At 38.9% G+C, this 15,303-nt stretch overlaps 1 protein-coding gene across 5 annotated transcripts in view; it reads right to left on the reverse strand.

The window, feature by feature from the left end:
- The window catches only part of Sona (sol narae metalloprotease), a 60,232-nt gene extending 45,673 nt beyond the window's left edge, over positions 1-14,559 (reverse strand). Inside the window, exons 1-2 of one of the 5 annotated variants that reach the window (XM_076801673.1) lie at positions 14,053-14,559; positions 11,511-11,828 (exon numbers count right to left, since the gene is read on the reverse strand). The gene's annotated coding sequence lies outside the window, so the exon portion shown is untranslated. Of the gene's footprint in view, positions 1-11,510; positions 12,061-14,052 lie in introns of those variants that run through there. The other 4 variants (XM_076801674.1, XM_076801672.1, XM_076801677.1 and 1 more) reach the window with 4 other exon arrangements.
- Between the last annotated feature and the right edge of the window lie 744 nt (positions 14,560-15,303).

The raw sequence follows: 15,303 nt of genomic DNA on the forward strand, positions 1-15,303 counted from the left end.
GTAGGAAAGAACTTTCTATTTGGTTTCCGGTTCTTGAAATTGATCCGGACAAGCAGTTTCTTAATTAGTTTGGACCTTTTGAATTTTATGTATTTATGTATGAAATATGTACATACAAAACAATTAGAACGTAGAATTTAAGAACGCTGTTGTATTATTTTGAACTTATTGAAACCATTGAGAGAAAAATTAATATTTATTCGAATTCAATGTTTTATAATAGACACAGAAAATTGTCTTTGTAAATGTTTGCAAATAACCGTTCCACATTATATCATTAATTAACGGGTATCATTTACAGTTACTGTAATTAACGGTTCTGTGACTCATCTGTGTAACGTTCATCATCGAGGCAAGAAATGCGTATAAACATCCTGCATAATTCACGCTGACATACAGTAAGAAATCAGTAAAAAAATGTAATCTAGAGGTGTGGTAGAATAAAGAGAATGATCTAGAGGTGTAGTAGAATAAATTTATAAATCTACCACAATAGTGTGAAAAATTGTAAAAGGTTGCGGACGCAAACGCAGTACCACTCTACAAGAAGATGGCCGAATTGGGTTCTTCAAGTGTGTAACAGTGAAGTATGTTTATTTCCACTCTGCCGGCTTAATTTGACTGTAGATGTAGCGAGTATTGTATTACGATCGCCCTAATAAATTGTGTCGCGTTTGATTAAGCGGTGCTATAATTTTTAACTGTTCACAAACTCTAGCAACAATAACGCACGTTGCGCCATGCTGTGCACGATACGCTCGCATTATCGAGAACATTGTTTCATGGCCACCAACTCTTGCTTTGGAATTGTGTCGAGTTATTTGGGACAAGACTTTTGTTGGCTCGGTAGATGCTAGTCGAGCGAAGACTAATATATGCAAAAATCGATCGAGAGTTCAGGGAGTGATAATAACGTTCGATGTTTACGACGAAATAAACTTTACATATCGAACAATTAGTCTTTTCTGCTCGCAGTTAAAATATCGTCGAGTGCTCTTCACGAATCAACTGGCTTTGCAAATAGTTTGATTGTTGAATTAATCGATGCCTGTTTGCACGATTAGTTTCCTCAATGTCTGAAGTAGGTTGGGGATTCATGGACCAACATCAGATTCGAATTACAGTATTTTTATTTTCGGTAACGGTACTATGACGTTTCTTAATAACTTAAAAAGTGGGGGTGAGCTTTTTTAAATATATTCTATATATAGTAAAGTTATAGTAAACTTCGAACGAGTATTTAGTGAACTAATAATTGAGATTGAGTAGGTATTTCATTTAATAATAATTCTTATATTATTTTTGTTTGTTTGTAGGACGTAACAATAAAATAAAAAAAAAAACATTTATTTGTTTAAGGCCTCGTTTTCAGGAAAGACGAGTTGAAAAATCTTCCAAGTTCGCGTGCTCCAGTACTTACAGTAAGTAGAAACGGCTGGTCATGATCATACACATCAGTAGATTCCTATTTTATGCTACAGGACCCACCAAAATGGGGAGTTTAAAATTTTTTAATTTACGATTATTGAGACTTTAATGATACATGGGTAATTATTTAGTAGATTTATTTTTCTGGAGCCTGAATATATTCTTCTTATTTTTATGAAGCAATGTAAATTACTTTTTTGTGTTGTATGTACATTTTATGTGATGTAATCAGTGGATCTAGTGTTAACAGCACGCGTAAAATAAATATACTTCTTTTCCTACTTGCACAATTACGGAGACACTCTGTATATACGTACAATCTCGTTTATTATTCTAACAAAATTGTATAGATTTCTATTTCATGTAGATTTATTCGGACGATTCATTACTATATTCTGTCATGTCAACATTTCAACATTTCCACATTAGACGACACAATACACATGCATCTCATAGCGAAACAGTTCACATAGCATTTTAATGTATCCAGAGCAGAATTGCGTGGCACTGACAATAAGATACAATTAAACCTCGCTCAGATCTACGCTTCACGATCGCAATACTTCGACAGGATTACCCTAAATCCTGCTATACATACGGTTGTCGCCTTGAGCGACAAGACTCGACACAGAGGACTGCGAGCTTCGACCCATATGTAATTATGTGGTCTCCGCCAAAATGAATTCTACGTCTGAGAAAAGGAATATTCCGAACTGGAAAATTTTGAAGGAGTCCGGTGAATGCCCGGAAGTTATGCGAGTCTTTTCATCTCCGATCGACAGAGATAAACCACCTGGGAGACAACTTTGCCGGATTCTATTGATACTCGTTTGATCCGCAATCTTTGGCAATTAATGCGTATATAAGGGCTATATCCAGTATACTTGTAATTTGATTTTAATTTCGATGAACATTGCAATAATTTCAAAGACTCCTGCAATATTGCATCACTTTTGAGTGACAAAGTGAAAATAATTCAGAGACTGAAACTGCACAGTTAGAACTTGCAATGCTTATGAAATTCAGTAAACATGTTCCGACAAAAATTAATTTTTATAAACAGACGCAGAACTGTGTCAACCACAAACGACTGACGTGGCAGTCAACGCGTTGTACCGATGAAATTTTTTATCAAATAATTCTTCTTAGTTCATTCAGTGCCACCACTTTTCTTGATCTTTAAATTGTTATAAATTCCCAAGGAAAGATCGTAGCACGATCATCCTAGACTCATATTAGAGCGTGAAATCCCTACTTTCAGAAGAAATAATTACATATCGTTACGAAGACGTGTAGTTTAAGAAAACGGAAAAAAAGAAAAATTGATTTTTTCAAGGTTCTAGACGAGGAGTCCCGTTAATTGCGAATTTAACCCTTTGCACTCGAGTGGTGACTCTGATGCGCAAATTGTTGTGGCAATATTTCAAAGAAAATATAGATTACTAAACGTTTAAATGTTATCTGTGGAAATCGATTGAAATCAGTTTCGTACGAATAAAATTAAAATATTCTAAGACGGAAGAAAACTTTAGTTTCGGAATTAAAATAGCACCGAGTGGAAAGGGTTAAATCGTCGTAAGGGTTACATCATTTTCGCTCCTCTTTGCGCCGTTTTTATTGCGAGCCCTTCGTTTTGCGGATCGCGATTGTTCAGTCCGAAGCCGTTGGCTGGCGGCTACCTACACGTTCACGTGAAGTTCCACGTGAGAGGTTGCCTGGCAGGAGAGTTAAATGCTGCGCGATTGAAAGTAAACTTTTTCTACCTAGCATCAATCGAACGGCGGTGGAGAAACTGTGAGCCTCGTAAGTAAACCGTCCCGCGTCGGGTTGCTGTATTCTTAATCGCAACACACGGAGAACCGTTACGTCGTCGTACACGCCACGAGCAACGTGCGTCTTCTCGTTTCCGACACGGGCACAATTTTAATCGAATATTCGCCATTAACGCTCCTCGCCTCGTCATCGTGTTTGCGTCAACTATGCAGGAAAAAAAGAAAGAAAGAAAAAACGCGAAGAACGTGATTCTGTATGATTTTTTTCACGGAATCGAACGAACAAGGACTCGTTTGGCAGATGCGAGTTGAACAGCAGACCGGCCGTTTTGAATAATAAAATAACGCCATTTTTCTGAAGAAAAGTATACGCATGCGTTTTGAAATTGTATACGCACAGTGGCATCGAGAAGTTTCCAGATTTTTTAATACGTTTTAGAAGCGACGTGTTAGAGGACCTTAGCAAGATGTTAGCGAGTGAAAGAAAATTTTGTGACAAATAAATATTGTTCATTATTTCTTGTTTACAATGTGAAAGTTGTCTTGAACGTTGCATCCGGGATAAGAAGGGAAAAGTCCGACTGGATGAAATCTTTTGCACGATATGATATATTATTATATGCACTTACTGCACGCTTCGAGCTAAGTCCGGCTAAAAAGTTGCTGGGGAAAAAATTTAAGAGTTTATGAAATTTGTTTGTAGCCACGATGTCGGAGAAAAAGAGACAGGAAACAAACCTCTGGACAGTTCCAGTGGAATTCCTGCAGCATTCGTCGGTTTTGCAACGCCTCGGAAATAGTACAAAATTTGAATGGAAAGTACATTCGGTGAAATGATAATATTACAGACGAACGATATTCAATTAAACGATGAAAGTAAGAAAAATTGAAGAACAAAACAGTGCAACTCTTTTTTATTATTATAGTCTACAGAGTATTTGTAAGTGAACGAACTCCCAACACGCGTGAAGCAAAATTTTCTATTGTCGGAGTAGTACCTCATAATTATTATCGTTCAAATAATCAAAATTCTACAATTTAAAGTTTTAAAATTTGTGACGTATGTTTCGTAGTATTTTGTAGATTTTAGTCGCTTCAGTTTTCTTATTTTGCCATTCCAGAAATTCCACAAATATTCAACAAACTGAAAATGTCTTGAATAAGTATAAATATCTTTTGACTGTTTAATTATATTTTGCCCCTTTTTTTAATTCGAGAACCGGTCTAACCGGTTTTCTTTTTTGTAAATGCTGAAATTCGGAAACCAGTTTTTGTGTAAACTCTAGTGCCTTTCTCGTTAATGAGAATATTTTCCGAATCAGATATATAAATAATTATAACGAAAAATGCTTGATTTGTTTGATCGAATACTAATTGCCCAAAAGAATCCTTTATGCTAATAGTTCACCTTTACGTCTGTACCCAAGTATCCGAGCATATCTCCTTCCAATTTATTTTCAAAAATTTGATGTTCTCGTTGCTAAATATCAATTACGATCATTATATACATATCGTTACTACAGATTTCTACTTTCTTGGATAATTGGTTATCGTTGAAAATTTTTCGTATCGGCATAAAGGTTAAGCAGTGTCTTCCGCAACGGTCGAGCGTGCGATCGGGGCGCACAGCTGATCCGAGCATGCGTGGCGCTCGCCATCGCGAGTTGTTTATAATTTTCAATTTCCAACCGCGTCGACTGTCACCTGGACATCGTGATTGTCCTGATGTGACTGACATGTCCAGGGTCTCGGCTCCCCGGGATTACCGATTTGAAATTTCTCTGCGGAAACCGGGCTCATCGAATCGTTCCGCGCGACTCGGTCCGCGCGACGCGCCGCCGCTTTGCAATCGCCGAACCACCGTTGTTCCATGATTGTTTAGCAAACGGTCGAACGTAATCACCGGTACCTGTAACCGTGACCCGTTCACGAAGTTCGTTTGTATCACTTGTAATAATCGTTTCCGCGGCTTTTGCGTTTCTCTTTTTCAGCCGCGGCGAACCGAACGCGCCTGGCCGCGCCGCGCCGCGCCGCGCCGATCGTAATCTACCGAACCGGAGGCATAATCACAGTTGTAACTTAATAAACCGGCCTGTTATATAAATGAATTACTGGCTCGAAACACAACGCGATTCCACTTTATGACTTTACTTTCCAACCAGAGCAGTAGAATCCACAGAAAACAACCGACCCTCGACGAAAGCGAATCTACTATAGTTGCTTTGCGCTGTTTGATCTTGTCGAGCGCACACCGGCCGTGTGATTGAAGACTTCCTCGCCGAAATGAACGAGTTCGGCGATTTCCTGCTACGAAATTATCAAGGAAAGATTAAAAGAGTGCTGTAACACTGGGAGACAGTAGAAGAGTGTTGCGCTTGATTCTAATTTACTTCGAGCAAAGGCACGAGAAATTAAAGAGCCGGAAGATTTTCATCTTCAGTTTAAAACAAGTGTTAATGCATTTTAAATATCATATACATTTAATGAAAATTCACGTCACTGAAAGAGACCAGAGTTATTCCGTTTATTTCAGTGTTAAAGAACGTATTTGTCTATGAAATTTTTTTCCTACGGCGATGTTTATGCTCAACAACTGCAATCATAAAACGAATATATAAAAGCTGAATGTTTTCGAGCGAGGTTCTCGTGCATCGGAAGGTTAAACTTTCTTCACACTTTTTTTGGGTAGACAAGACACATTAGCACGTTTTTAGCATGATTAAACCAATATCGCTGCACGACCAGAATCGAAAGAACTGCCGTAGGAAAGAGGCAGCATCACTTTCGAATAATTTCAGTATTCCAACGAAGAACAATTGAAAATCAAGTAACGTCTCGACCGTGCTGACATCCATATTCATAAACTTTTACGTTGGATATGAAACCGATACCATTCCCTTACAGTCCCAATAAATGCAATTTAAATATCGAAGCCACCTCTTATTCGACCAAACTAGAAACAATTAATAAATATCCATTGGAAAGATTAGAGGAGCAAAGTGTATTTTATTGTAATTATTACTGTAACGGATAGTACATTTAGTGATAATCCAATGACTTGGAAGCAAAATTGCAAATGTTAGGAAATGGTAAGTTAAAGAAAATTAGAGTTGGAGACGATTGAAATTGAAGAACATTGGAATTCGAGGGAATTGGAATGGAAGAATATTGGAATTCGAGGAAACTGGAATTAGAGAAAATTGGAATTGAAGAACATTGGAGTTGGAGAAAATTGTAATTAAAAAATATTGGAACTGGAGAACATTGGAGTTGCAGAACATTGGAATTCAAGGAAATTGGATTTGGAGAAAATTGGTATGGAAGAATATTGGAATTCGAGGAAACTGGAATTAGAGAAAATTGGAATTGAAGAATATTGGAATTGGAGACAATTGGAATGGAAGAACATTCGAGTTCGAGGAAATTGGAATTGAAGAATATTGGAATTGGAGACAATTGGAATTGAAGAACATTCGAGTTCGAGGAAATTGGAGTTGGAGAAAATTGTAATTTAAAAATATTGGAACTGGAGAATATTGGAGTTGCAGAACATTGGAATTCAAGGAAATTGGATTTGGAGAAAATTGGAATTGAAGAATATTGGAATTGGCGAATATTGAAGTTGAAGAGAATTTGAAGTGAAGAACATTGGAATTCGAGGAAATTGGAATTGGAGAAAATTGGAAATGAAGAATATTGAAGTTGTAGAGAATTTGAAGTGAAGAAAATTTGAATTTGCGAAGTTATGAAGGTTGAGGGATTCCAGTGATAAATTTCGATAAAATCTCAAATCGCGCGAAGACGATTCTGAACACGACCTACTTCGACTGTATGTGCATGAACTATTCCACGTGAATACTTTATCGAAAGGTTGGTTTTCTCCGGGCGTGAAAGCGCCCTGCGAACGGATCGGGACTTTGGCACGAATCAAAAACCGACCGAAGAAACGGTACAATAAATCTGTGCTGTAGTTGCGATCAAGGAAACGTAATCGTAGACGGAAGGAAACTGGCTGTGAATATTTCCGCGCAATTAGTAACAGCTTTGCCCACACGTGAAAGCGCTAGGAAATTAAATCAGCCATTCGAGCAAAGAAGCGGAAGTCGGTCTTTGGAATATTCTTCGGGCAACGTAATACCTAATTATATCGAGTTGCCGGAAAAAATACATTCGTTAGTAAACGTAAAGGCTGGGAATCTTATTTTTTATGGGCTTCGATTATTTAGGATTTGAGTTTTACTAAATTCTCGGCAAATCACCTCAATTTTCCATTGAAGCGAAACGAAACTTTCGAGTACAGTACAATTTAGGATTTTATGGGAACTTCCTCTTCATAATTTGTTGCATAATCGATTGCACAACCTACTTCACTACTACAAATTTTTAGCGAATCCATTTTATTTTATTAATTTTAATTCCGGCGTTAAAATTAGTTTTGTTAACGTCGTACAGAGATTAATATGGATCGACATGATACTGAGATTAAACGTGCACAAGGACGATTTTTTAAAGATTTTTCAGGGTTATTTAAACAACTCGTACTGAAATTTTGAACGATCGTTTGGTTCTATACGCACACGTATCGGTTCTTGTGCAAAATATTTATTTTTCGCATTTTTTGTCCCTGATTCGGACAATACTACGTCATTCGCCGACCGAACGGTAAAATTCGTCGAAGCACTCGTAAATTCTAAAAACACATTCTTTATTTACGTTATTATTCTTTTACCACGATAAGGTCTCTATTAATTATGAAACCATATAGTAGCATCAACGATCTAAGAATTTTGAAATTGTATGAAGTATATCTGTTATCCAAATATTTCATATCCTCAACACTCGCATGACGAATGAATGCAGGAAATAAAACGAGGAAACTGCATAAACCACAAAGAGTACTATACATCATACGTTTAACTTTTAATTTAACTCAATTCTGGGAGAAAACCAGGAATTACCATTCACACGAACTTAATACGTATTTGTACTTTCGGATCGTTTTGAATTTTCGAGCCGCCGAATTTCTCTTGTTAGCCTAAATTATACCGGCACTTCTAGCATGGAATGATTCGTCAAACAGAGATTAAACTGTTTCAACCACATAACCATATAAACAATTCCTGTTCGCGATACCGCGGCTGCTCGTTTTTCCTGAATTTGTTGCAAAATTAAAGCCCGAAAGCTCCCCGCGGCTCTCGAAATCGCGCAGGCTACGCTCTTCCAAATATGACGATTAATTAAAGTTGACTGTTCAGCTGGACAGATGCAAAAGCACGTGGAGCCATAAGCGGTGGCATTATACAATCGAAGCTGATTTGCCCGTTACGGTGCGTGCATGCGAGGCACCCGGAGATATTGAAAACGAGAGTTCCAATCTATCCGCTGTTTCTCCTCCGTGCAGTCGACCCGCGGATGAAAGTGTAACATACCGAAGACTGTCAGAGAATAGAGAAATGAAAGTGGTCGACTGTCAATGGACCCGGGAGTTCATGCACGAAGTCGACATTTAACGGTAATTAAGAGTGCGTACGAGCGTACCGGTGAATAGACGCTATTACAAACCGTCCTGGTGTCTCGCGTTCATCGTCCACTAGCCTAACACGTTCGGCTTACACAGGGGAGTATTTTCTTTGCTACACCGATCTTGTTCCATCGCTGGACCTTGGATCTTTATGCAATATAAAAATCGTCCGCGTCGGTTATCACGTTGAATGCCACGTCACCCATATGTGGGTAACGGAATTATTTGTGCAAACTTGATTAGGATCTGTAACATGCGAGATAGTTGGAGGACTACTCGGTACCATGCATCTGATTTTTTTCAATTTCTATTTCATTAAATAACTCGCTTTGATTTTATGGAATTTTTGGGGTTTCTAGTTTGCCGATCAAAGTGTTATACAGACGGGAAACGAATTGAAATTTCATTTTTTCTTCGATAATTTTAATAAATCGGAAACAGTGCAGTAGGGATATCGTACAATGAACTAACTCTAGAACCTTGTTTGTTATAATTAGACTGCAGAATGCATTTATGAAGAAAATGGATTGGTTTAAGGCGTAAAGACATGAGAAGAATTGAGTTACATTACTTGACGTTGTATTATTCTCGAATTATTGAGGTTATTAACAATATTTTACTCCGATATAAGACGACGCCGTTTAGTCCGAAATAGGAAAGTCTCTATCATCCGAAATACGACGAAAGCCAGTCCCGAGTCATCGCCTTATATCGAAAGAAAACTGTAGTGAAACTGTAGTACTATAGTACTGTAGTACTAATTGAACTGTAGTACAATTGATTTAGACAATTTTGCATAAAAATGCAAAGTATATATTATTAGTATTATTACTTATTTATTTGTTCGTTCTGCAGTCATTGATGTCACTACAGATATTCTTAAATGCTTTTAGGCTCTTCATTGTATTAAATCAAGGTACAAACTAAGAATTGGTTAATGTCTTTAAAAAGGATCATTGCAATGTTTATAATTTTAAGGGAAAATACCTACTGCAGTTTAAGGAATTGCAAATCAAATGAAAATAATGCACCGCGTATTAAGAATTATTTTTACTATGAATTATTAAGTTCTTTAGGAGTTATTATTAAGAGTATGAATATTATTTACGGGTACCCTATAAGGTAGCCCTAATTTGAATTATCATTTGCTTCATTGTGCCTCCATATTCGTGTAGCAGTCTACGGTTCATCACATGCAAATTTTGTTCTCGGAACATGAGTTGCATTTACTCTTTGTGAAGAGCGTAATGGTCGCGATTTGCTAACACAGTATAATTATTTTCGGTAAACGAGAATCGGAAACCCGCATGGCACTCACACGTGTACACGTTTTTACCGCCAGACAAGGGTGACGCATCGCACGTGCTTATTTTTCCAATTTTTCCTTATAGTCCTGTTTCGAATTGAAGCGTCGGCCATTTAAAATAGGGAATAAAAAGTTTTCTATTCTACAATGTTTTCCTCATATGTAAAATGTGTTGCTTTTTAGTATGTGTTGACACGAAACGAATCAGTTGCAAATAGATTGCGGATTTTTATGCAAAATAGAAGTTTCCAATATTAATTGTGAGAAACGGGGGCCAAATGAAAATTTCATTTTTCCATCAATAATTCCAGAAGGTTAAAAATAATAAATTGGTATTTTTAAATTCGTTTAACCTTTCTATTGGTTCAAACACTAAAACATTAAAAATTTGTTTTTTAACCTCTTAACTTAAAAGCCCGAGAATACTCGGTTATTATAATATAATATAATACACACTGTTACAAAATAATTGTCAATTTAAGAGGTTAAAGGGGAGATAATAGATTATCGCGAGATTTATTTTGTACGATAATTTCACATTTAAGGAAACAATGAATGATCGGTGTTCACTGTAATGAACTACAGATTGAGGCAAGAATTCAACGCATTATACTTTTTTATGAACCTGATAATTTTGCAATTTAAAAAATCTCCCACATTTGCAGGAAGTATTCTTCTGAGTCTAACGGACCCTCAGCATATTCCTACAACCGTTGCATGTCACGAATTCATATACTGACTGTTCCCGCTTGCAACACAATCTTTATTTAGCGAAAAAAAAAAAGAAAAAATAGATTTAATCGCACATACAGCTTCATGCTCAACGATACATGCTCGCGACGCGTGTAACTCGCATTTTCGAAACTCAAAGTCGGACGTATTCCATTCGAACGATTGTTTGGTAAACACTTTCATTCCTGTTGAAAACGCGGAACGTGTTCTTGACACGTATACGCGGCTCTAATTTGTCAAAAATTAACCATGCGATTAAGAATGATAGACATTACGGGGAAGAGGGGCAGACTATGACGACAGCAAAAAAAAAATGTAGTGTCGCAGGAAGCCGGGAGTTTTCAAGATTATTTATGTAAGTTTTATCGTATATGCTCGATGCAGTCTCTATAATTTATTTATAAGAATTTCATATATGCTCGATGCAGTCTCTATAATTTATTTATAAGAATTTCATATATGCTCGATGCAGTCTCTATAATTTATTTATAAGAATTTATAAATACTTTTTGTTGAAACACTTTGGTGAAAAGGGACTTTTTTTGGCGAAACTGTCGCCAGCCAATAATACCAGACAGCTACGCAACGTTTAGATATATAAATTTTTATTATAAATTGAATAGTTTGGACGTAACTTTAGAATTAATTCATGTCACTTTTAACCCCGGTGTCCCCCACGTAATCGCATTATGGTTCCGACATGGTCGCAGAAAATGGCGGTAGAAAAATTCTGTGATGATTCAAAACTTACGTCATTTATGGTCGAAGAGTATGGTGCTGCGATCGAATGCACGATCTTCCAAAGTCTTCATTTTTCCATGCTCGTGGCCGTCGAATTCGTCGGTATCATCACGTCGACGACAAGGGTCGGAAGGTTGCACAAACACGCGCGGAAATGAAGAGAAAAAGAAAATAACAACGGCCACGAATGTGTTCGGAACGTTCTACAACGAAGCGAGGGTGAAGTTGCACGATGTAATCGTATGATCTTCCCTCCACTCGGCAAATTTGTTCGCGTTAAAAGACCTTACTTCCGGTGTAGTTCCCGTGCACACCAATTTCGTGTTCACTGCACATCAACACACTAGCGGTTTCTTCTCCGTACGATCGTGATGGAACGTGGGACTAGACATGTTTCAGGGAAACAGTAATTATTGGAAATGAGCTCAACGTATTTCAGAGACCTCTCCAAACATTTTCCATTAACGCGAAAGACTCGGATACATGAACTTTATAGCGGCCGAAAGTAGAGTGGGCGCGGGGAGGTCCAGAGAAAATGGCGTCTGCGATTCGTGTAGCCCAGAGTTCTCGAGTTGAACGGATTTTTGAAATAATCGAAGTTTCAAGGTTGTTCCTAAACTTCGGCAAAAGAAAAGACTTCAGTACGAAGTTTACGAATAACTTGAATCACTCAATTTTCTTGCCGGAGTTTACGAATAACCTTGAAACTTGATTTGCGAATAACTAGAATTACTCAATTTGCTCTTGTTTGTTTATAGTACGCTGATGTGTTCTATGTAAATTTACTGTAGCAAGCAGGAATAGATAGTTCACGAACAAATCATATTGATACAACATTGTGATCAATAATAATATTATTATAATGATGATAAACATGGTGTTCTGTCTTGCAGGTATCAATTGCTATGTTTGTTCTTCATTTTATAATGAAAATAATAATTGCAACACAGTGCAAGTTTTACTTTAAAAGTGCAAGAACATAATAATCAATCATGTGTGCACGACAATATTTAAAATATTACTTGTATTGGGAACAAGAAGGTAATCGTGTCATATCGTTAATTAATTTGCATCTCCTTCGAAGTTCAATTCCAGCATAATATTCTCGCTCTCATTTCTATAACAATGATAATAATCTTTCTAAATTGTCTATGTATAGCAAATCTTTTTAAAACGTAACAGTTGCCAGCAAAAGTAAAACACAAACAATTAATACAAAATCTAATAGACACAAGATATTGCAAGAATGTAAAAAGTTTTCAAAAGTTGCGATAAAGGACACGTAACATCTACGTTTATGTGACCATTTATGAAATCACGCGAAGCCATATTTCGAAAGATATAATCATCGAAGTGCATTGACAATAACACTCCGGCAATTTCATTCCATTCGAAACCAAATTGATACAACTTTCCCTATTTCACAGAGATTTTTAACGACGATCACTGGTCAAAGTGTCATTCCTCTCGCAAAATTACTTTTACGACCGACTACATCTATTTCTTCCGAAAGCGTTGGAGACAACGGCGGTTCTAATGACCGTGTCTCGGATTTTAGTGCTATCGAAAGAACCAATCAGCTGTACAGGACTTTCCAGTCGTAACGCGTTCCCCACTATGTTCTGCCCACGCATGCTGCGAATATTGCTGCAGGAACTAACAGGGCTCGTCATACATTATGTAAAATAAACAACATATTGATTCGCAGAAGCGTAAACATCGGTGACCAAGAACTGACATCTCCAAAAAAAAAAAAAAAAAAAAAATTACTTCAAAACCCTCTCATTAACACTAGAACTACCGGCCCAGTCAAAACGACTGCTTCCTAATTCTTTCTTTTACAATTACTGAAATTGTAAAAATGTTTCCATCGGAAATTTTTTAATGAACCTCTTCGTTGACGCACATATTACGATAAAAGTTGTATGAAGTCTTGTCACTGTTACGAAGCAATACACGTCAGTGGCATTTGTTGCTCGGTAGTTCTAGTGTTGAAAAACCTCCGTTCTCTCGGTCTCTGTTCTCTGTTGTCTGCCACGTGCCACCGGAAGATTCGAAAACAAGGTTGTCCATCAAGTTATGGGGGTATCGAGTGCAAGCCAAGTGGCAACATCGTCCGTTTAGCAACGGCCGCTTCCCGAGAGCAGAACGGCGTCGTGGAAGCCGAACGCGTTCGCCGTCGAGGTTTCGCGTTAAGTAGCCGGTGAAACTAACGTGTCCTCTGGCAGACGAAGTGGACTTTCGATCGGGACCGTATGGAAAAACTGTCGGCCAGCTGTCTGAAACGCGAACGGCCGTAAAGCGTCTCCTTTTAGGAGCCGTGTCTCCGTGGTAGCAGAAAGGGAATATGTGTACGCGAAACGAGAGACAGACGCACAGAGCGAACGCATTCTTTCCTCCGGCTTTTCATCATTCCCCGTTCAACTCGGTATCTGGCACAAGTGCATCGTACGCGGTGCACATACGGAGGACGCTCGCGCGCGCACTTTCGCTGTCGTTCCGCCAGCGAACTAATCCTATATCTTGGCGCACCGTTCACGATATATCCTTACGCTCAAGGTGTTTGGCTGTACACGTATATTCTCTCCGGTATCCTGAATCGAGTCTGTCCCGCGTCTATCGACGCCGGATGGCCTCCTTTCTATTCCGTTTCCTTCCTTCGTTTCGAAAGAAACGAAAAAAAAAAGGCTGCGAACCGATCGGAGGAGCCGACCACCATCGACCAAATCGAACCAAGAAAAGAGAAGAGACAAAACCAACGACAGAGTCCCTCGGAGTCTCACGCGTTCCTTTCTCTCGATCCGGACGTTTTCGCGATACAAGGATTCGAACTCGCGGGCATTTCCTTCGGCCACCCTCGCAGGACACGCTTCGCGAAAATTGAAAACAAAAAAAAAGAAGAAGAAGAAAAATCCCCTGCCGTTGATCGGGTGGACAGGACACACTGTCGATCGCGGGGTTGATCGGTAAACCGGGACACCCGACGTTGCTTGCGAGTCGAGGGAGACACACGGGGTTTCTTTGCGAATAGTCGAGGAGCGGGCCGAGAGCACCGCGGGGATTCGAAATTAATGCGAATGCGCGAGCGGACTCGGTCTAACTGCGGACGACGATACCCGTCGACGTCGGTAGCAAAAGTAGAAGGTGGGGAACGGAACCCGGGAACGGGGACCACTCGACACTGGCGATTGTGATTGTTGCACGGCCGTACACGTACCGTGCACACGCCACGGACAGAAGGTTGCCACAGAGTCGATCACCACGCTACTGGCCATCCGTTCGTTTCAAAATCGGGAAAGTCACCGATCCAGGAGAGGTTGTCCTTCTCCGAACCCTCTTTCGGTACCGATCGCCGCTAAGACCGAGCCGACGATCCAGCCCGATCGAGTTTCTGCCCGGTTACATTGACATCTCCGCATTTCTCGCATTCTTCTTCACCGTCGAGCATTCTCGCCGAAAACGATTGCCGGCTGTACGAATTTGTCGAAATCAGCTGCAAATTAACGCGCAGAAGCATGCTCTGCTGGGCGCGATATCCTGGGAAACTGGTTTTAGGTGTAGATTGTAAATATTCTTTATATTTTTAGCCGCCAAACTGCGAACACTGTTATTTAGCGTTCAACTAAATTCTTACCGATAAATCGTGTTGTGTGTGGAGTGTGTTAGATCGAACTACTTATTTGTGGAAAGTATTTAGACAACGAAGAATTCAGACACGCGATTGAAACACTGTTTAACACGTTGACTGCCATGGCACACATACGTGGGTGACGGAATTGTTTGTCCACGTTTTGAAATGAATT

Source organism: Halictus rubicundus, chromosome 16 (assembly GCF_050948215.1).
Source record: "Halictus rubicundus isolate RS-2024b chromosome 16, iyHalRubi1_principal, whole genome shotgun sequence".
In the NCBI taxonomy this organism is placed as follows: Eukaryota; Metazoa; Arthropoda; class Insecta; order Hymenoptera; family Halictidae; genus Halictus; species Halictus rubicundus.